Source organism: Macaca nemestrina, chromosome 4 (genome assembly GCF_043159975.1).
Source record: "Macaca nemestrina isolate mMacNem1 chromosome 4, mMacNem.hap1, whole genome shotgun sequence".
NCBI lineage: Eukaryota > Metazoa > Chordata > Mammalia > Primates > Cercopithecidae > Macaca > Macaca nemestrina.
The window spans coordinates 50,398,897-50,421,039 of record NC_092128.1 but is presented as its reverse complement, the minus strand read 5'-3'; positions in this window follow the sequence as shown (position 1 = coordinate 50,421,039).

Genomic DNA, 22,143 nt, shown 5'->3' with positions numbered 1-22,143 from the left:
ATAATAAAGTCAGAGTCCTCTGGAGAAGGACCCTAGAAGTGGAAGTGACTAGTGAGAACAATGACCTTCACTGATAAAGTCAGTGATGACCCTTAGGGGACATACACATTACCTTAGGGGACCAAAGAAACCTTGGTCTTAAAGAGAGAACCCTGGCCAGGCATGGTGGCTCATTTCTGTAATCCCAGCATTTTGGGAGGCTGAGGCAGGTGGATCACTTGAGGTCAGGAGTTCGAGACCAGCCTGGCCAACATGGTGAAACACTGTCTCTACTAAAAATACAAAAATTAGCCAGGCGTGGTAACACGTGCCTGTAATCCCAGCTACTCGGGAGGTTGAGGCAGGGAAATCACTTGAACCCAGATGCAGAGGTTGCAGTGAACCGAGATCATGCCACTGCACTCCAGCCTGGGTGACCGAGAAGGACTCTGTCTCAAAAAAAGAACTCTAAGTAGAGTAATAGGTTAGTATAGCCTGTGCAGTTAGTACATGCAGTTGCAGTGGTGTGCACCTGTAGTCCCAGCTACTCATGAGGCTGAGGCAGGAGGATCACTTGAGCGCAGGAGTTTAAGACCACAGTATACTATGACCACACCTGTGAATAGTCACCTCACTCTAGCCTGGTCAATATAGTGAAATCTCTTCTCAAAAAAAAAAAAAAAAAAAAAGCCTAATCAGACACCACAGGCATTTCCAAGCCCCTTGTCCAATTCAGTGCAGTTTGTATAATTATAAAGAGACAAATATGGAAACAACATGAAAAGTAGTGATAGCAGAATACCAGAAACAGTAGCAACAGCGACAATTAAGGCAGACAGTCTTGTAGATTACAAATTAGAATTAAGGGAATTCAAGTAGAAACCTACAGCCAGCACAATTGTGGAGAGTGTTGCTTCAAATACTTTTCTTTTGGAACAAGGAAGGCTATAATTTATTAATTAAATGTAAATAAATACTGCTGAAGTCTGCACTGTAAGCCAAAGGAAATAAAAAGAACAGCTTTGGTTCTCAAAAGTAGATAATGTCAAAGATAATTTGCTTTAAGACAGAGCCTCTATTTTACCTGCAGTTAGAAGAAAGTGAACAGAAATGTGACACAAAATGAGAATATATCCTGTCTTTCATAATCCATTACGGATCTAGCAAAATTGGCTTTGGTTCATCCATATTTTTATATTAGTTCATAATTAATTTCTTTACCTGCAAATTTCCATGCTAAAATATTATTTAGGAAAAGAAGTAAAAACAGCTGGACTGTGTAGACCTCCTAAAATTTTCATTTTTGTTCCTTTCATGTGTTGTGGGAAGTAATATAATTATTTTCTAGGCCCTAAGTCACAAAAGTAGCAGTTATAAAAACTGACCTTTGTAAAGATACTGTCTTTCAGCTGTGAATATTGCTTTACATGAGTATTATGAAACATTTTATCATATTGGCTTATGGGATTCTGGAAGCCTGCTAATAATGCATCATCTGCTGTGTCTGTGGCCTGAAAATTAGTGTTAGTATTAAAAGTAGTCAATGTGTCAAGTTTCTGGGCCAGCCTATGCTTGCTGCCAAAGAGGTAAGTAAAATACATAAAATGGAAGGAACCAATTTTTAAAATTATCAGCTTAAAGTTTTTACCATTAAAACTATTTCCCAGTGTAAAATATTGAGCTCTTCCACAGTATCATTGAAAAGTATTAATATTCTCTCTCTAATATCTTACTAGTGGCCTCCTTAATTCTTTAACCATTTATGCAAAATATCCCTACACTGCATTTTCCTGAAGCAATTCTGTATTTCCCCCCAAAGTAGCTATTTATATATCTCTAATACAATTGTGGATTTTATATAATTAAAAGGTAAGTATGATAAATCTGTTTGGACCTTACATCACTTACTATAATTTGACCCATGAAAATTATCTCCACATTTTATTTGTTTTTTATTCCTGGGAAGAGTCTATCCCAATATGGTTACAGACAATTCTTTCAGCTTTATTAATATGTATGGCCTTCTCTGGGTAGGTTTCGTTTTCTCAAATTTATGGTGGTAGTTGGCATTGAGAATGGAATAAACAGGTCTGCTTAGCTCTGCAGAAAATAAAATAAAGTTTCATCAACTCTTTTTAGTTGTCAGCTCTAAATGCAACTCTCATGTTACAAGGTTAGCGTAAGGCTGACATTAAATCATCATCTAGGGCCATAGCTGAAATACGTTGAATTATGTATTTAAATGTGCTCACACATTATCTCCATATAGAATAAAACAAAGTAATCAGATTTCCATTTTATTTCTATGCCAGAACCTACAGTATTATTTTGCACTTGCTGGAGGGAATTTGGCAATGTGTTATTCTCCTCAGGCCTGTTTTCACAAGATAGCAATTCAACTGAAGTGCAGTGTAGAAGTATTTATTAAAAGCAATTCCCCTCTGGTACTTGGAAATGAAAGACAATAGGAGTGTGCTGTTTTGCTATCTAGGAAGGGTTCACATTTTGTGAGTTGATGAAAAAGTTTAGTGTATCACACCCTTAAATAAATATCTATGATTGTGCCTGGAGAAGAAAGTAGCAGGAGTTTTCAAAAGTTCTTAAAAAGCTCATAAGAAAAGTGACCAGAATCTTGGAGTAGAGATAAAGACAGTTTAGGTACAGTCTTTTTCAGTTCTTTCCAATTTTAATCCTGATTCTCTGTACCTGAAGGCTCAGCCCATTTCATCAGCCCATTGTTGTTTCCTATCCCTACTGCCCAGCATCTAAGACCATCATTGCAATGGGATATGTACTTATAGTCTCTGTCTCCTAGCATTTGGGATCTGGATTTAGTCTTGTTGACAGAATCAAAATACCAAGGATACCTGAAGCAAGCCACAGGTTTACTAATGTGCCAACTGAGTTGTAGTTTTTACCCCATGGAATTGTTCAGGCCGCCTAACTGGTATTTGGCTCCTGTTGCTCAGGCTAGTTCTTCCTTGAGTCTTTGCCGAGCCCTTCTCCCTGGAGGATCCACTCGGTTCTCTGCCCCCTGACTATTGAAAGTGCTCTTGAAATCTGCTAAAATTCAGTGCACATGTGCTGCAGATTTCTGCTTCAATACTCCATTTGCTGGCCTGGAGTGCAGTGGCTTCCTAAAGCAAGTGTGAAGTACGTTGGGATGGTAAACGTCAGACCAATAGTCATCTTTAGTGACTAGCTCTGCATCTGAGTCAGTGGCTTGTAGGCTCTTCTATCTGTTCTTAGGCATCCTAGCTTCTTTCTCCTCACAACCAGCTTGCATTGCTTTGGTTGCCAAATGCCTTTTAGTTGTGCCTGCCCTATGGCAGGTTCAATGAATTATGAACAAGTTATTCATACTTGGTAATGCATTCATTTTTCAATGGTTTAGCATGCTTGATTGAATTGTAGTTTTACTACCTACTGAATGAGCAATTAAAACCATGCAATTAAAATAGCTCTCATTTATCATTTTTAAAGTAGTAATTATTGATCAAGATCCCTGAGTCTTCCTCTCCTCTCCTCTCCCCTCCCCTCCCCTCCTCTCCTCTGCCCTCCCCTCCCCTCCCCTGTCCTCCCCTCCCCTGTCCTCCCCTCCCCTGCCCTCCTCTCCCCTGTCCTCCCCTCCCCTGTCCTCCCCTCCCCTCCCCTCCGCTCCCCTGCCCTTCTCTCCCCTCCTCCCTCTCACTTCCCCCTCCCCTCCCCTCCCCTCCCTTCTGCCAAAGCAAAAATTGCACTGGACAAAGCTAAACAGGCAAGGAAGACTTTATTCAAGCCTATCTCAATAGGGGAGAGAGGCCAGGACTCAGACTGAGCTCAACTCCACTGAAGCAAAGGATGAGAGAATTTTTATGTGCTGGGCTGAGAGTGAGAACATAGGCTTGTTTGCTAATTGGCTTTACCCAAAGGAGAAGTAAAAGTTTACTCCTTCAGGAGTAAATTTCCTCTCCTCTCTGACAGGAGATAGTTTTACAACTTGGAGCAAGCTGTCCACCAAAGTTGGACAGGGAGACAGGGGTACCATCTCCCTTGATGATTACATGTCAAAGGGATAGTTCTAGGCCCTTGAGAAGGAGATTGCTGGATTCATAACTGAAAGGGACTTTAAAAAAATTTACACACATTTCAAAAAGACAGAGAAATAATATACAATGAAAAGTTTTGTAATGTAAATGCTCTCAGAAAAGAGAGGTCCCGATGAAACCTATCTGAAATTTGGTCAAGCAGAGGGGAATCTTAAGACTGTCTGGTTCTTTTCCCTTCTGCTTCTGATGCAGGAGTTTTCTTCTTGGTCACTTTGCAAGCCGGGCACTCCCAGCCAGCGACATCCCACCTAGGCCTCACTCAGGCATGCTGGCATGCCCCAGCTTGCCTGTGTTATGGCTTGTATACATATTTGCTGGTTCCTGAGCTCTTGTACTGTGCCCATGAAGAATGAAGACATGTGGGACTTTGAAGGATGAGTAAGGCAGAGAATAATTTTATTGAGTGATGAAGATGGCTTTCAGCAGAGGGGGGATGTGGGGTTGGTCCCCCTACCTGAAGGCGGGAAAGTTCTCCCCCTGTTGCTGGGTCCGGGGCCTTTTATGGACTCAGAATGTAGAGAGTGTGCTGATTGATTTATAAGTATGCAAAAAAAAAAAAAAAAAAAAAAAAAGTAAAGCAAAGCCACCACTCAAAAGTGGGCATGACAGTGTAGAAAACCAATCAGGAAAGGGTAAGTATATGAAAAATCAGTGAAGGGTGGGGACCAATCAGAGGAAAGTGTGTCAAATGGGAAGACAAGTTCTTAATCAGATCTGGGGATTTAACTTGCAGCTTGCCTTTCAGGCTTTAAACTTTCTTTGGCTTGCCGGTGGGGTTTCACTGGGGACCCGCCCCCATCTGCCTGTGCATTTGGCTGTCTCCTGCTGCTCTCACTTCCATCCCCTTGCTCTCCCCTCACCTCCTTTCTCTCTCATTTTCTTTCCTTCTCCTCCCTTATCCTCTTTTTTTCTTCCTCTTTCTGTTTTTCCTTTCTCAGCTCTTGTCTATTACTTGCCTTCCAAAGTGTATTTATTTAACATTTTATGCCAGATTTATTTATTTTTATACTTTCTCCCCTCATCATCTTGTGATTTGTCAAAGTTGTTTGTGATCTACTTTAACGGTGCAAAAGAGATGTTAAAAATATCCTGCCTATCCACAGCCTGCTTGTTCATCGCAATAAAGAATCTTCTTACTGGAGAAAATCTCCCAGGCGTGTGCATTAGGTTTAAGACCCTCAGAGTTCTTACACTACCTCCTTTAGAGAACCATTTCTATACAGCAAAAGTATTTTTAAAAGTTATTTAGAATAGCTAAAACATAGATGCATTCACTTGTTTCCTCACTCATACACTCATCAGACAGGTACTGACTCTCCACTTCTCTTGGTTTGCCTCTTATGAGTTATCCTATAACTCGGCCTTTATCCTAGTGTTCCTTGTATGTTGCTCTTTAAAATGTCTCCTGTCCTAACAGAGCATTGCTTGCCCTGGTTTGCTTACACTTTAACAGCTTTTCTCCCTTCCTTTCCATATCTGGCAATCCATTATCAGGCAGCCCTTTTCATTCTTATTCAGGCATCCTAGTACTAAGTACATGCTTCAAATTATGCCCAATTAAATGCTGTGAATCCGATTTACCTTGACTGTTGGAGTTGTGTTTTAAATTTTTATTTTATAGAATACCAGTTCACTTATTTTTTGCCTGATTCTGTAAAATTTCCCCATTGCTTCATAGATGGGAAACCCCCTGCATGTTTTCATGTTTTTGAGCTATGAACCAGCAAATTCACCACATTCTTCGTGCCTTTTAAAGGTATAACCTACCTTCTATTAAATTAATGTTTGTCACTAATTCTGACTCTTTGGAGAAATTGTTTTATCAATGTTAATATCTTGTTATATGAATATACCATGAATATAATATTCCTAGTATAACTTTACTATTCATTTTATAAATACACTATTCCCTAAATTCTGAATAATGAATAGTGGAAAATATGGAAGGTTGTCACTGAAGACACACCTAACCAGTGAACTAGTTTTGTGAATGGCTTTGTTACAGCATTCTGATCCTAGTTTGTGTTCTCTCAATGCCTGTGTGCCAGGCACTGTTTCAGTAATGGGTAGTGGGAATTCAGGGTGAATCAAGGCAGAGTCTTTGCCTTTGCAGGATTTTTCTGGAGCTTCTGCTCTGTGCACCTTGTGGAGCAAAGTAGACAGTACTCCAGTAACAAGTTGTGTCGTATCTTGCTCATTCTTTCTGGTAACATTTTGTGTGTGACTTGTGTTTTCCATCTTGCCTGAAATCTGAAGAAATGATAACAAAGATAAAATAGTTGGACCTTATAATGGGAAAGAAACTGGAACATTAGGAAGTTCCACGATATACGTGATTTGATGATTGTTTTTTTCCTTATAGAGAGCGTGGTCCACTGGAATAAAATTTTCTAGAAGTCAGTTGCATTTCTTTTTAACCACTTAGGATATTTTACTTCTGATGAATGACTACATGAATAACTACTTATTAAGTTAATTCACATTAAAAGTACTAAATGCATTAAATTGAAGAGGTGAAGCCTAAAGGAATTAATTTTTTTTGAAGTAAAGAAGAACTTATTATAAAATAATGTGGTCCAGGCGTAGTGGTTCATGCCTATAATCCCAGCACTTTGGAAGGCCAAGATGGGCAGATCACCTGAGGTCAGGAGTTTGAGACTAGCCTGCCCAATGTGGTGAAACCTTGTCTCTATTAAAAATACAAAAATTAGCTGGGAATGGTGGCACATGCCTGTAATCTCAGCTACTCGGGAGGCTGAGGCAGGAGAATTGCTTGAACTCAGGAGGCAGAGGTTGCAGTGAGCTGAGATTGTGCCACTGCACTCCAGCCTGGGCAACAGAGCTAGACTCCATCTCAAAAAAAAAAAGAAAAAAAAAAGAAAAAAAAATCATATGAATTCTGCGTCAGTATAGCTACCAATTGCCTAGTACTATAGCATATTTATGAGTTTTGTCATACTCATTTCTTCTACTTCCTTCTGGATATTTTGACTTCTTTTCCTGAACTCCTTTCAGCCTTCTGATGTTTCATCTAATTTCCAAGTTCTGTTGTTATATTTTTCCCCTCATTTTTGCTTCTGAGACTCAGTCCCTGTGTTTTCTTTGATGTGAAGAATAATAATAGGCTGTCGGTTGAATATTTTCAGGTTTATTAATATGTATTATGCCTTTTGTTACCTTTTTTCAGTTGTTGCTTGAAATTTACTTTTGTAGCTGCCTTCTGGCAGGCATAGAAATAGACAGCATGCTTACCCAGGCTTTAAACTGAGAACAAGTGCATGGGAGAAAAAAAAGCAGGTAAAAATATCACTAAATTGGACTATCAAATATTTTAAATAATTTTTCGTAACTTATTCTTACTACTCTACAGTATCAGCATTTAAAAAGTGATGTTAAAATGGAGAAAAGAATTAAAGATAATAATTCCAAATTAGCAGAAATAACCTGAATAAAGAAATGGATTTTTATGGTAAGGGTTGGCTTAGCACATGGCATTATTATTTGAAGAAGATTGTCAAGGAAAAGAGCAACATCCTCTGAGAACAGAGAGAGATTAAAGAGCAAGTTTTGTCTATAGGAGGGAAATATTGAGGGTTAATGTCACTCATCAATTGATGTAGGACACTACAAGTTGCTTCCAATTTCTTGAAAATAGTTACTGTAAAAAATAAGATAATTAGTGAAAAACATGAGGAAGGCATACATTGAAGATAACATTACTGAGAAAATTATTCTAACACCACTTTATAGACATTTATATGAATAAAATGAATAATTAATGGAGAAAATATTACTGCCTCTGAAGGAAATTTGCCAGGATAATTTAGTTGGGCATTTTTTCTCTGTTTTAAGAGACAATGATGAAATTAATTTCATTTAATTTGAATTAATTTAATCTGTACTTAAACTGTACATGTTTTCAGATGAAGAAGAAGTACCTGAGGAATAGTTTGTATTTTACATTTTCTCTCAACATTCCTTGAGTCACTCATTCATCATTTGTTGAGTCCCTACTGTGTGCCAGATTCTAAAAGAAATGGCTTATGACTGAGATGTTGACAGTAGTAGGCCTCAGTAATTCATCCTAGAGTGAATTGGGTCTTTGTGTAGGACAAAGTATTTGGTAGTGGTTCTAGAGAGAAAATATTTTAAGGAAACATAGTTTGAAAGTTCAGTAATGGAAATCAGATCAGTGTCTCTCATTTAATCATATCCTGCCATATGGGCAATGATCTTCATAATTCCTACATATTCTCATCTTTAAGCTGTATACTCTCTAAGAATAGGAGTTGCGTTTTATCCCTTTTGTAAATCAAATATTTAACACACTTTCTGGGACACAGTAAAGGTCAATAATGGTTTTAAGTCTGAGTCCAAGACTCATTGGTTAGAAAACAAGTTGCATTTGAGTCTCTTTTGAAAGTACAACAATTGTTGATTTGCTTTTTAACCAGATCAACCAATGAAATTCTAGGGAATGTAAATGTTTCCTAAATTATTGAGAAACCTTCTTGCAATACTTTATTCTAACCCATGAGCATGGTAAAAGTACTGTGCTTTTTTTTTTAAAAAAAAAAGCTGTAAGATTTATCTTAATAATGAAATATAAGCCTTGATCTTATGTCTTTAGATCACTGTAGGCAAAAGTACAATAAAATTAAGGGAGATTGAATTGAAGAGTTTAAAACTATATGTATACTACGTTAACTATGTAATGTGTACTATTGCATATTATAGTAAAATATATGTTACATATAGTATTATAGTTTAAAAACTACTAATATAAGGGAGAATAAAACACTAAAAATAAATGCATATATTTAAGGATACAAACATCTTCACTTTTATCTCCAAATTTCACAAATATCCACAAATGTATTTTCTCCTAATGTTAATTCATGGGATAGACAATAATGTAAATAGCTTTAAAAATGACAAGAATAAGATTTTTAAGATAATGAAATATTCCCTTTTTTGTTCCAGTTCGGAGATATTTCTGCTGATAAAAGAGGTGATTTACCATAAGATGATTTCCAATCTCTATTAATTTATAGAAAAATGATGTGTCTTTTACAGTCTTGCATCATTTCATTTGTCAGCCAGAGAAGCTAATGAAAGTTTGCCTAAACTCTCCCATTTTAAATGGGCAGACTTAAACTTTTCTCATATTAATATAAATTAGATGACTTTTGTCCTTGCCTGAAGTGACAATGTCAATGTCTGGAGCTTACATCTTTCATGACTGTCAGCTAATTAGAATGCAAGGGAGCTGTAAAGGTCTCCTCTCTAATCCGCCATCCTGGATTACATCCAGTGTTAGCACTCCTGTCAGTCATCGCAGAGCCCTGGGCTGCATTTCCCAAACGTACGATAAGTATAGTTTCCATGAGAATCAACAGCAGGAGGTAAAAAAAACCCTACATTTTTATGTATCAGAATTTAAAATAAATCTGATAATCGCACTACTGTAAAGTCCTCAATCCGCTGCTGCTGAACAGATACCATCTTTCTGCGGACTAAAAGATTGTCAGTCAAAGAAGTGCTCTTGCTGTTTCTTGTTTTCATACTTGTGCACAACTAGAAATTGTGTTTCCTGAGAGAAGTAATTTTTTGTTTAGTGACTTTTCCTGAGTCGCAGGAGTATGTTGACTTCACTTATGGCTCTCCTTTCTAGCTCTCAATTCTCCTTCTTCCATTCGGCTTTCCCAGTCCTCATCTGAAGGGCAAGTGCCACAAAATGGTTTCTCTTTCTTTCATGCTCACTGTCTCACTCCAACCTTCTGCATCCTTGCAAAAGTTCATGCTGCAGCCTCAATTTTCTTTACAATCATTGCCTTTGCTGACTACCTTCTTTTTAAATTGGAATTTGTTAGTAAATTCAGGCTGCTGATGAAACTTATTTGGAAAGCTTTCCTCCAAATCTTTAGTCAGGAACCTCTCTACCACCTCCCTGTGTCTCCTGGGTCAATCACTAACTCCAGGTATCCATTGTTTTTTCCACATGGTTTTCTTCCAAAACATGAACAGACATCTACCTGCCTTTCAGTCTCCCCAGGTTATATCACCCTTCAGTAGTCTCAAGGTCTCTCTTTTCCAGATGCATTAAAGAAATTAATACTCAGTTAAGTTTTCCTCTCGACTCAAATTATCCTCATCCCACGTAGCCTCAGTGTCTCCAGAGAGGACCCACCTAACACTCTATCTGTTCTTCAAACGAGGTTCTTTGCTACTTGACTTCAGGCAGTCATGCCTATGGCCACTACCTAAACCTTATCATCCTCGAACACTAGTCCATTTCAGAAATATGATCTCTTGAATTTCCACAGTTTCATTTCTTTCTGTAGTTCTGTGCCTTTCTTAGACTGCATTTGGACTTCCTGGAGATCTCTAAGTTCTTTGAGTTCTTACTACTCAAAATGAGTTCTGTGGACCAGCAGTAGGAGTGTCAGCCTTACCTGGGAGCTTGTTGGAAATGTAGGATTCTCTGACCCCTCTCCCCACCTTGTCTGCAATTTAATAAGGTCCCCCAATGCTTCATATGCACATACATGTTTGAGAGGACTGCTCTGACACTGACAGTCTTTACTCACTTGCTTTCCTGCCTAGCCTGTATTCTAGATCAAACATTTCAGCTTGTTCTCACCAGCCTGCTTATCTGTCACTGTATTCTGCCTAAGCTGCAGAGGGCTGCTAGTGTAAATGACCACACTGAACTGGGACTGTTGCTTGCTCATGGTTTGTGACCTTAACTAGACCTCAAGGCTTATCAGTGCTGTTTCTGAGAACTACTGCTTCCTACTTTCCAATACTTGTATACCTTTCCTCAGAGGTCCCAGTATATGTCTCCAAACACTTTTTGTTTTCTTTTAAAGTCCTGCCTCCCATTTAGAGAGAATGAAATTCATTTGCCACACATAATCTTAATATCTCTCCTAAATGCCTACAAACATCTATATTCATCCTGTTATTCCCTTCTTTCCTTTTGTCACTAAGGAAGTATCTTTTTAAATATCTAAGGCTACACCTCCATTGTACTGATTCCACTTAACCACTGTCCCCTCGCTCTTTATAAATAAATTTTTATTCTGATATAATTTGTTAGTTTCAGAAAAGTTGCAAGGACTGTGCAGAGATTTCCCAAGTATCCCTATGGTGGGTTGTATAGTAACTCAAAAGTTTGGTACCTGTGAATGTGACCGTAATTGGAAATAGGGTCTTTGAAGATAAAATTAAAGATTTCAAGATGGGATCATCTTGATACTAGGGAGAAGGCTAAATCCAATGATGAATGTCCTTATAAGAGACCGAAAAGGAAAAGACACACACATGGGATGTGGGGGCGGGAGGAGAAGTCTTGAAGAAGGTTATGTGAGATTGAAGTGCAGTTACAAACCAAGAAACACCAAAGATTTTTAGCAGCCAGCAAAAGCTATGTCAAAAGCTATGTCAAAGGCATGAAATGGCTTCTCCCTCAGAGCCTCCAGAAGGAAATAGCTCTGCTCCTACCTTGATTCCAGACTTCTGGCCTCCAGAACTATGAGAAAATGTGCTGTGGTTTTCAGTTTGTAGGAATTTGTTATGGCAGACCTAGGAAACCAACACAGCCCCTCACTCAGTATCCTTTAATATTTACATCTTATATTACCAGATACATGTGTCAAAACTAAGGAACCATCCTTGGTATATTGCTATTAACTAAACTCTTGTCCTTATTTGCATTTCCCTAGCTTTTACACTAATGTCCTTTTTGTGTTCCAGGATCCAATTTAAAGGGGATACCACATTGCGTGTAGTCATCATGTCTCTTTAGCCATTTGTGATATGTGATGGTTTCTCAGTCTTTCTTTGTTTTTCACTGTCTTCATAGTTTTGAGGAGTAATGGTTAGTTATTTTATAGAACGCTCCTCAATTTGCGTTTGTCTGGTGGTAGTCTCATAACTCGAGGTTATGAACTTTTGGGAAAAACAAACACCACAGAGATAAAGTGACATCATCGTGTTATACCAGGAGGTACATGAGATCAATGTGGCATCACTGCTTATGTTAGCATTGATCACATGATTAAAGTAGTCTTTGCCAGGTTTCTCTGCTGTAAAGTTACTATTTTCCACTTTCTATCCTCGATTGTTTAAAAGAGAATGATGAAGTCCAGCTTACACTCAAGGGAAGAAGAGCATTTCCATATATGATTTGGAATATTTCTGTAAGAAAGATTTATCTCTTCTCCCACATTTTTTGTTTATTCAATCACTCATTCATATTAGTATGAATAATTTCATTTCATATGAATCATTTACTCATATCAGACTCATGCCCCATAAATTTGTAACTTGTTCTGTTCTCTTTCCCATTCTAAATAATATCTCTTCTGCCTGATTTTTTCCTTCTAGCAGTACTACTTTCCCAAACCCCATCATCTTTGTGTCTCTCTCCCCGCCCCTCTTTCATTTGTTAGTTAATTGAGAACCAGAGACTAACTGTATCTTAAGGATAAAGTAATAAATAACATATGATTCATTTTCTGTAGGATTTCACAGCCTAGCAAATTCTGCTATGTGCTGTTTATCATGCTAGGTTCTAAGGATGTAAAAGCATTTTGGGGGGCACCCAAAAGGAGATAATACTCCACTTCTTCACAGTCAATCTTTCCAGTTTCTTACCTGTATTTACTCCTCCCTCATTCACTGTTTACAGATTTTCTTACACTGCATGGTTTCTTTCCATGGAAATTATATTATTTGCATAATTTCTACTGTATGATAATGATCCTCAAATATCTTTCTCACTCAGAACTCTCTCCTAGGCTCCAGACTTGTTTATTTTACTACTACCTGGAATAGCACAGAGATACCTCTAATGACCTCCAAATATTTTCTCCTTCCTCAAAGCCTACATGCTATCAATGACACTATTACAATTTACTGGGATTCATTCTGAGCGCCATCCTATTATCTTCTAAACCCAGTCAGCCACTGTGATGATTAATTTTAGGTGTCAACTTGACTGGATTATCTAGAGAACAAGTAAAGGATTATTACTGTGTGTGTCTTGACAGTGTTTCCTGAGGAGACTGGCCTGTGAGGCAGTGGACTGAATGAGGAAGATGACCTCCAATGTAGGTGGGCACCATCCAATCAGTTGTGGGCCCAGATGTAACAAAAAAGTGAGTTTCTTTCTCTTCTGGAGCTGGGGTACACATTTCTTTTTCTCCTGTCTTTGGACATCAGAACCCTAGGCTCTCTGGCTTTTGAACTCCAGGACTTACACCAACTCCTCCTGAGGCCTCTATGCCTTGGGTTCTCAGGCCTTTGTCCTTGGACTGAGAGTTACACAATGATTCTGAGTTTCACCACCTGGTTCTGAGGATTTTGGACTTGAACTGGGCTATTTTATTGGTCTGTTCTCACACTGCTGTAAAGAACTACCTGAGGCTGGGTAATTTATGAAGAAAAGAGGTTTAATGGACTCACAATTCTGCAGGCTGTACTGGAAGCATGGCTGGAGGCCTCAGGCAACTTACAATCACGGTGGAAAGTGAAGGAAGCAGGTATTATCATGGCAGAGCAGGAGGGAGAGAGAGCCAAGAGGAAAGTGCCACACACTTTTAAACCATCAAATCTTGTGGGAACTCACTACTGCGATAACAGCAAGGGGGAAACCCCCATGATCCAATCACTTCCCACCAGATCCTTCCCCTAACACTGGGAATTACAATTCAACATGAGATTTGTGTGAGGACACAGAGCCAAATCATATCAGCCGTGCTACTGGCCTTCTAGGTGGCCTCCAGCTTGTAGGTGGCCTATCATGGGACTTCTCAGCCTCTATAATTGCGAGAGCCAATTCCCCTAAGTCTTCTCTTACATATCTATATATCCTATTGGTTCTATTTCTCTGGAGAATCCTGATTAATATGGCCACATAGCCTTTAGAAGTTATATCCTAGACCGAGTGCAGTGGCTCTCAGCACTTTGAGAGGCTGAGGTAGGCGGATCACGAGGTCAGAAGATCAAGACCACCCTGGCTAACATGGTGAAACCCCATCTCTACTAAAAATACCCCCCCTCCCCCCCCAAAATGCCAGGCGTGGTGGCGGGTGCCTGTAGTCCCAGCTACTGGGGAGGCTGAGGCAGGAGAATGGCGTGAACCTGGGAGGCGGAGGTTGCAGTGAGCCGAGATGGCACCATTGCACTCCAGCCTGGGTGACAGAGACAGAACAAGACTCTGTCTCATTAAATAAATAAATAAATAAATAAATAAATAAATAAATAAATAGAACTTATATCCTAAATATTTTTCAAGTAGTAACCGTACTTTTTCTCAATATGTCTGCTTTTGTGTGCTATCTCCATTAAATGCCAATCCACATTCTGCAATCTTTCCAGAGTTAGCATTCTAAAATGTAAATTTGATCATATTCCCTTCTGATTTAAAATACCTTTTAGAATTTCTTTTCCCCAGGATAAGGCCCAAATATACAATATCCTATTAAATGTGATCTTCATATTATCATGGCTCAATGCTTTCATGATTTAGTCACGCCGAGCAACATACCAGTCTACTTTCAGGTTCATGTGACTTTGTGCATGTCCTTCCTTATTCCTGGATGACCACCCCCTCATTTCCCATAAGCACCCTCTCTGTCTTCATGATCACCTCAAATATTTTCTCTGTGACTCCTTTCCCCAAATTCTGTAGAGACAGATACTTCTCTATGCCTTTATAGCATGTCGATATCCATTAGTCAATTTTTTACATTATATTTTCATTATTTATATTTGTAAATTTTCTTTACTAGGCTGCTACAAGAAAATAGGGACAATGTTTTTATTTATCTTTGTACACAGTAGTCCTCCTTATTTTGGAGGAATATATTCCAAGACCCCCAGTGGATGCCTGAAACTGATTGCCATCAGGTGGAACACATTTCTGTTCATGTCTTACACCCATAAATTTAATGCCTTTTCCATTTTAATTCACGCACTTATCACGCACTGTGGCCATAACTTTTGCATTTTGAGGTGTGACAGCAAAACTAGCACACATTTCTTTTTCCTTCTTCACAATTTCACAGATAGAAGATTCATTCCTATCATGGATCTTAGCAACCTCAGCATACAATTTTTTTGCTTTCTTTATTAAGTTGAGAACTTTTACCTCTTCACTCATAGAAAGCACTTGACAGATTCTCTTTGGCATAGTCAAATTGCCAGCATCACTGCTCTTGCATTTTGTGGCTGCTGTGATATAAAATAAGTGTTCTTTGAACACAAGTATGGTGATACAACCATAGTTGCGCTGATCATCTAGATGGCTACTAAGTGGCTAATGGGAGGTGGTGTAGACAGCATGGATCTCCTGGGCAAAGGGATGATTCACATCTTGAGCAGATGGAGTTGAGTCGCATGAGATTTCATCACGCTACTCAGAATGGTGTGCAATTTGAAACATATGAATTGCTATTTCTGGAATTTTTCATTTAATATTTTCAGATCGTGGTTGAATGTGGGTACCTGGAACCATAGAAAGCGAAACTATGTATATGGGGGAGGTTGCTGTACACAGTGCTCACTGCATAGTCACTGATTTTCAATGCACATTTGTTCACAGAGCGAAGAAATACAAGCCTGCAAATATCTTATTTCCTTCCTCACCAGCTAGATGTCAGTACTAGGGTGATATTTTCTATTGTAAAAATGTATTTTCTGTAGAATTCTAACTTCAGGTGATTTCTCTTATTAACCAAAGAGAAAGCATATTGTCCAAGGTGTAGGCTACAGAAAAGGACTTTTGAGTTTCAGTGATGGTTTTGGCAGCTGCTGGTTGAGATATTCGTTTTAAAAAACATCATTGAATAGTTGAATTTGTAACGTACATCTACGTAAACAAGAAAGGGCATATTAAAACTCTCCCACATGGTTTTTTCTAATGTTCTCACTTCCCTTGTCGTGCCATGCTCCAGATTCCTGGTGTTCTTGCTCCTTTGTCACCAGCCACCCAGTACTGTCATGCTCCTTGATGATTCTTCTAAACATTCCTCCCTACTTCCCCACTTTTATCTCTTCCACCAGCTCACTTGGCTCCTAAAGCTGGAATTTCTTTGATACACTCTATCAGGAAGAAAGTCATATGCGTTTATCTTTAATGTTCTTATGATACCTTGGAGTTATAGCCACCGTTTTCTGTACATTCTCATTTGATCCTTCTTCAGGGGGCTGTTATCTCTAATTTTCAGACAAGCTGATTGAGATTCACTGAGTTTATGCTTTCCCTAATATTCCCCTATAAAAAGACTTGGACCTGGAATCCTGATTTAACTTAAAATCCCACATACTTTTCAACTCAGAGAAATCAGGTCCTGATGACATCATTTGTGCCCTGGAAAAGTAGCATCTAAACCAAAATTATACAGGAATATCTCATTTATAAGAGCCAATATTTTTCTCAAGAGCAAATGTAAGTCAGGTTTTCTGTCTACATAAGACCTAATTGCAATCAAAATATTCTGATCAGATGTAGCCTTTACATGTTTTGATTCTGTGGTTGGTGAATATTAACAAGTGTGATTTATAAGGTATCTGAATGTGTATGCCTCTGTGCTTATTGCAGAAGAGGAAAATATAGAAGTGTTGTCATATATTTCATTGCCTTCTCTGTGACAGAAAAAAATCAACCATGAAATGAAAATGTTCTTTTTCAATAGAAGTGTCTCTGCATTCATATATTTTCTTGAGTGTTTTAGATTATTGTTTCTTTCTTTGTTTAAAACCAACTTAAGTTGAATATAAATATGATGGCTCAGGAAGTGATGAAAATATAAATATACTTCTTACATATCCTGGTCACCATTAAAATTACCACTTTCAGAAAGAACCAAGACAAGCCTACCCCTGTCATTTTCTCTCTCAGTGTAACTGACACTATTCCTAGTAGCCCAGTTCTGTCTCTCTGGAACAGCTGTAGGAAATGTGGGCAAGTGTCCCAGCAAAATAGTATTAAGATGCATCAAAGAAAGTCTTTTGATTCATAAGCAGCTTAGCTCACTACTGGATTTTTTTTTCACTGTACTCATTACAGCAGAAATACTGAATCAATACAGTGGCAGCCTGGTAGATAACCCTAGGGTTTTGCCCACAAATTGCGCTCAGCACACAGTCTATATGGCTTGATTTAATCTAGGTAATTCAGAAGTAATCTAGCCTCTGAATTTTACTGTGTTTGTTTTGCTTCATTTGTTTAAGAGGGAGTGAATTTTCAGCCTAATCCTGAGAGAGAAATATTTCGTTTGATAAGTGTTTCACTCCCAGAAACAAGAAATGCATATGTGTCTTTGGATTTGAAATCAATGTTGATATTTTCATGGGCTTAAACTGGCTCCAGGAATGTCCTTAGGTGGTGCCAGGAGGTCAGATTTCAGAGTCAGTGTTCTCCTGAATGCCTTCTCTTGTGTGAGCTGTTTTCCCACTTTGGCTATGCCAGCAGTTATTCTTCCCCAGAAACCTAGCAAATCTTGCTTTTTAGTTGGAGCTGATGCCCTTAATTACTGTTCTTTTCAAGTCTAACTGAAAGATAAATCCTCCAGTCATTTGTTTTGTAGAATGGAATGAACAATTTATCCAAGTCTCATGCTAAAATCATATCGACTTTTGAAAATGGCATTTGTAGTAAAACACTACAGAAGTAAAGTTCCCAAAATATCATTTAAAAATTCTGCCCATACACATTGATTTTGTAAAAATATATCAAAATAGAATTTTTAACAAACCAAATTTTCAATTTTCAGTATTCTTAAATGTCATCAACTAAACAAAAATGACTTCAACACAAATATAAACAAATAAACTGAAAAAATGCTACTAAAAAGATGATGTGAATAGTAGGAAGTTCAACAACTTTTAATTCAAATTTGTGAGGTTTCAAATATCAGCATTATCACTTCCTGGCTCTTTTTACTTCAAGAAATTAGGTTTATGTAAATAGAATTCCTTATGTGAAAATGAAGATAATGATAAGGACCAGTGGGGCTATTGTGAGGTTAAGAATAATATACATAAAATGTCTGTCACATATTGGGACTCAATAAATGTAATTATTTTTATTATAATAATTTTTAATATCTTCATTTCAGGTTTTCATTGTGACTAAAATTGTGTTAATTGATCCTACGACATATATCATCAAGTGAATTTGTGACAGTCTTCCCAATATCATATTTATAATAGTACAAGGAGAAACATATCAATTGAATATTTATTATACTGAAGAATAAGAGTGTATGAGCATACTAATAGTGTTATAAGCCTATGTTACAGCATTTCTCAGCTCCAAACACTGTAATAGGAGTATACTTAGAAGTTAGAACATAGCAAAATAATATGAATTATACACATTTTCAAGAGCTATGATAGTCTTTGTCACAAGTGAATTTTTACAGAGAAACTTAATCTATTTCCATGATAGTTTCCCTGGAAGACTTGGCCTTCCCTATAGAAAGTGCCTTCATTCATTTTAACATGAATAATTATTCAAGATGAACCAGTGTTCTTTGATAATTTGATCTGATTCTTTTATATAGGTTTTTTAGCTAAAGTTTTCCCCCATTTTTGGCAGGCATTTTTAAAAAAAATTATGCTTTAAGTTCTAGGGTACATGTGCACAACATGCAGGTTTGTTACATATGTATACTTGTGCCACGTTGGTGTGCTGCACCCATCAACTCGTCAGCACCCATCAACTCGTCATTTACATCAGGTATAACTCCCAATGCCATCCTTCCCCCCCTCCCCTCCCCATAATAGGCCCTGGTGTGTGATGTTCCCCTTCCAGAGTCCAAGTGATCTCATTGTTCAATTCCCACCCATGAGTGAGAACAGGCGGTGTTTGATTTTCTGTTCTTGTGATAGTTTGCTGAGAATGATGGTTTCCAGTGGAGGCATTTTTTTATATGAGTTTTCACTGTCAGTGAATCCCCTTTCAGACACGCTCATAGAAAAAGCCTGTCAGATTTGTGTTAAGAAAGCAATTCTGCATCAGAAATAAATGAGATAGCCACCAAGAGAGTGTCAGGTAACATTTTATTATTTATGATTAATAATTCATAATAACTACATGAATTTGTTTGTAAATACTGATGTTGCCTGCAGAAACTTTTGAAACTATCACTCTGGGTGATAGAGGGTTAAGCTAGGCAAGGTGATGGGTTGCAACTGTTGTCAGATGGGTTCTTAGTGCACATGGTTTTGATAGCAGCAGGAGGCAGACAAATCCTAGGCAGACAGGGGCAGGTCCCCAGTGAAACCCCACTTTCAAACCAAAGACAGTTTAAAGCCTAAAGGCCAAGCTACAAGTCTCAGATAAATCCACCGACCAGATTGAGGACCTGTCTTCTTGTTTGGCATGCTTTACTCTGATTAATCCTCACCCTTCACATAGGTTACATACACCTACCCTTCCCTAATTGGTTTTTTACACTGTCATGCCCACCTTTGAACGATGCCTTTGATTTACCCTTTTTTGCATACTCACAAACCAATCAGCATGCACTGTCCATTCTGAGCCCATGAAAGCCTGGAAGTCAACCACTCTGAGAAAGAGACCACTGGACTATGGGTGGTAGACCATGCTCGTGTCCCCTTTTTGTTGAGAGCTGTTTCCTCACTCAATAAACTTCTTCTCCCCCCTCATCACCATTTAGTTGTCAATCTATCCTCATTCTTCTTGGATGTGGGACAAGGGCTCAGTACCCACGAACGTGGGTACAGAAAAGACTGTAACACTGTGGCCCCCTTCCCTCTGCCAGTGGAGGGCAGCTGCCCCATACAACAGAAAGCAGCAGCAGGACTGAGTCAGCCCCAGAGCGACAGGCTGGAGCAGGGCAAGGGGCTGACAGACCTGTTAATGCACTGCCATCCATTGAGCTGTGAACAGCAGGACTGAAAAAGCTAATTAGTATGCTGTAACACCCTAGCTCTGGGGCGTCATGGTCGTGGGCACCCCTGCCTGGGCATCCTTATATTCCCCTTATCTGGACACTGGAGTCCACTGTGCAAGTGGCTTGCGACATGCCTGGTCCAGCTGTAAGCCCTGCATGGAGTCTGTTCTTGTGCTGGAGTGTGGAATGGATGGCTGGACCTGACATTCACTTACACACCCACTCCCACTGAGGGGTGAGCATGCAGTTGCAGTGATTGTGGGATCCATGCTGGAGGGCAGGCCAGGCATAGCCCAAGGGACCGAGTGGACAGGGCATCATCTGTGGTGAACCCCATCTTGAGCAAGGCCTGGGAAGTGGTGTTGCTGGCTGGAGGTCTCTGGCTAAGTGACTGAGAAAAACCCTGCATCAGTTTTAGTAGTAAATCCTAATTTTTGATATGTTCATTTAAAAAAGCAAATTCATGTCATGTATTTGTTACCTTTTCTTCAGCTTAAATTACCCAGTATTCTTAAAATACCTTAAAATTCACTTTCCAAGTCTTTAACTACCTTTGCTATTTTTCTCTGAACCTTTTACAATTTTTAATGCAGGAAAAGTCCAATGCTGAGAAAATTTAAATGTCCCTGAATTTAATCATCGCTGTCTGCCTATTTGTTTTTTGAGGGCCTTTTTTGGAGGGTTCTGGCCTTTTTGCCTTTCACTTCTAAATTCATTTCCTGTACACGTTTGTACTTCTTTGGTTCTTTAGAAAAAGATTGTGTTTGAATTGAGGTGTTACCAGTTAAAGCTCAATTCACAGATAATTCAGGTTTCTTCAACACTCAAAAGAATGCAGCAAACATAAATCAGAGTGGTGGTTGCCCACTGATGGTGTTGCTCAGAGGCACACCTGGTCTGTGGAGTTACAATATTAGCCTAGAACTGGGTATTCCATTCTAGAGAGAATTTGACCTTTGCCGAGGTAAAAGGCACGATTTTACTTTCGTCATTATGTCTTAAGGTAGTGCACATAAACTAGTATTTTGGCCTCACAAAATATTTAAAGGTATGTATTATTGTTTCAGGCTTTTAATTTGAGAAAAGTCGAGATGGATCAAGTATTTAACAACAAATTCAACAATCTTCCTCTTCTACTTTTTTCATTTTCGTGTTCAGAAAACCCACAATGGTGTCCTGTTTCTCTGTGTCCTTTTTTAAATCTCTCTGATGGTCTCATGTTACTCCCCAGGGAAGCTTTTCAACTTCATACTTTTGGAAATTATTGTTGATTCAAAATTTAAATATTTAAGTAAGATTTCTAATATACTTTCACTTGTTTTGTGTTACTCTAATATGCATGCCTAGATTTTTGAATGGCATAAACCATTTTCTCTTGCACCTTTAAAATATACTGAGAATCCTACCACTTCTTATCTACTTCATTGCCATCATCTTAGTCTAAAACATCATCATCTTTCATCCGGATTATTGTAATTACTCCTAATAAGTCTCCTCATTTTATTATACCTGCCCTACTACCATTATTGCCCATACAGCAACCAATGTGATCCTTCTAAAAGATAACCTAGTTCTTGTTATTCCTCTGCTCAAAACCCTTCCTTGGTTTCCCATTTCAGTCAAGTAAATGCAAAAGTGCATGTAATTGCTTACAATGCTCTTCATCATTTGACTCCTCTCTGACACCATCTACTACTGCCTTTTATGTTCTCTCCTTTCCAGCCACACTGATCTCTTTTATCTCAAGCAAGCATGCTGGGCATGGTCCCATCTCAAAGTCTTTGTGTTGCTGTCTCTTCTACTTAGCTACATGCTGGACTCATTCATTCCACCACCTCTCTTGAATTTCTGTGCAAATATCAGTGAGGTCTTCCCATATAACACTAAGTAAAAGTACAGGACTTATTGCATGTCCTAGCCCCATCCTTGCTTTATTTGTCTTTGCTATCATCTCAGCACGGTCCCCAAAATTCATGTGTTGACACTTAATGGTCAATGTAATAGTATTAAGAGGTGAGGCTATTAGGAGGTGATTAAGTTATGAGGACAAAGCCTTCATGGATGTGATTAGGGCCCTTATAAAAGAGCTTGAAGGAATGGGTTCATTCTCTTCTGCTCTTCCAGTATGTGAGGGTACAGAGCAC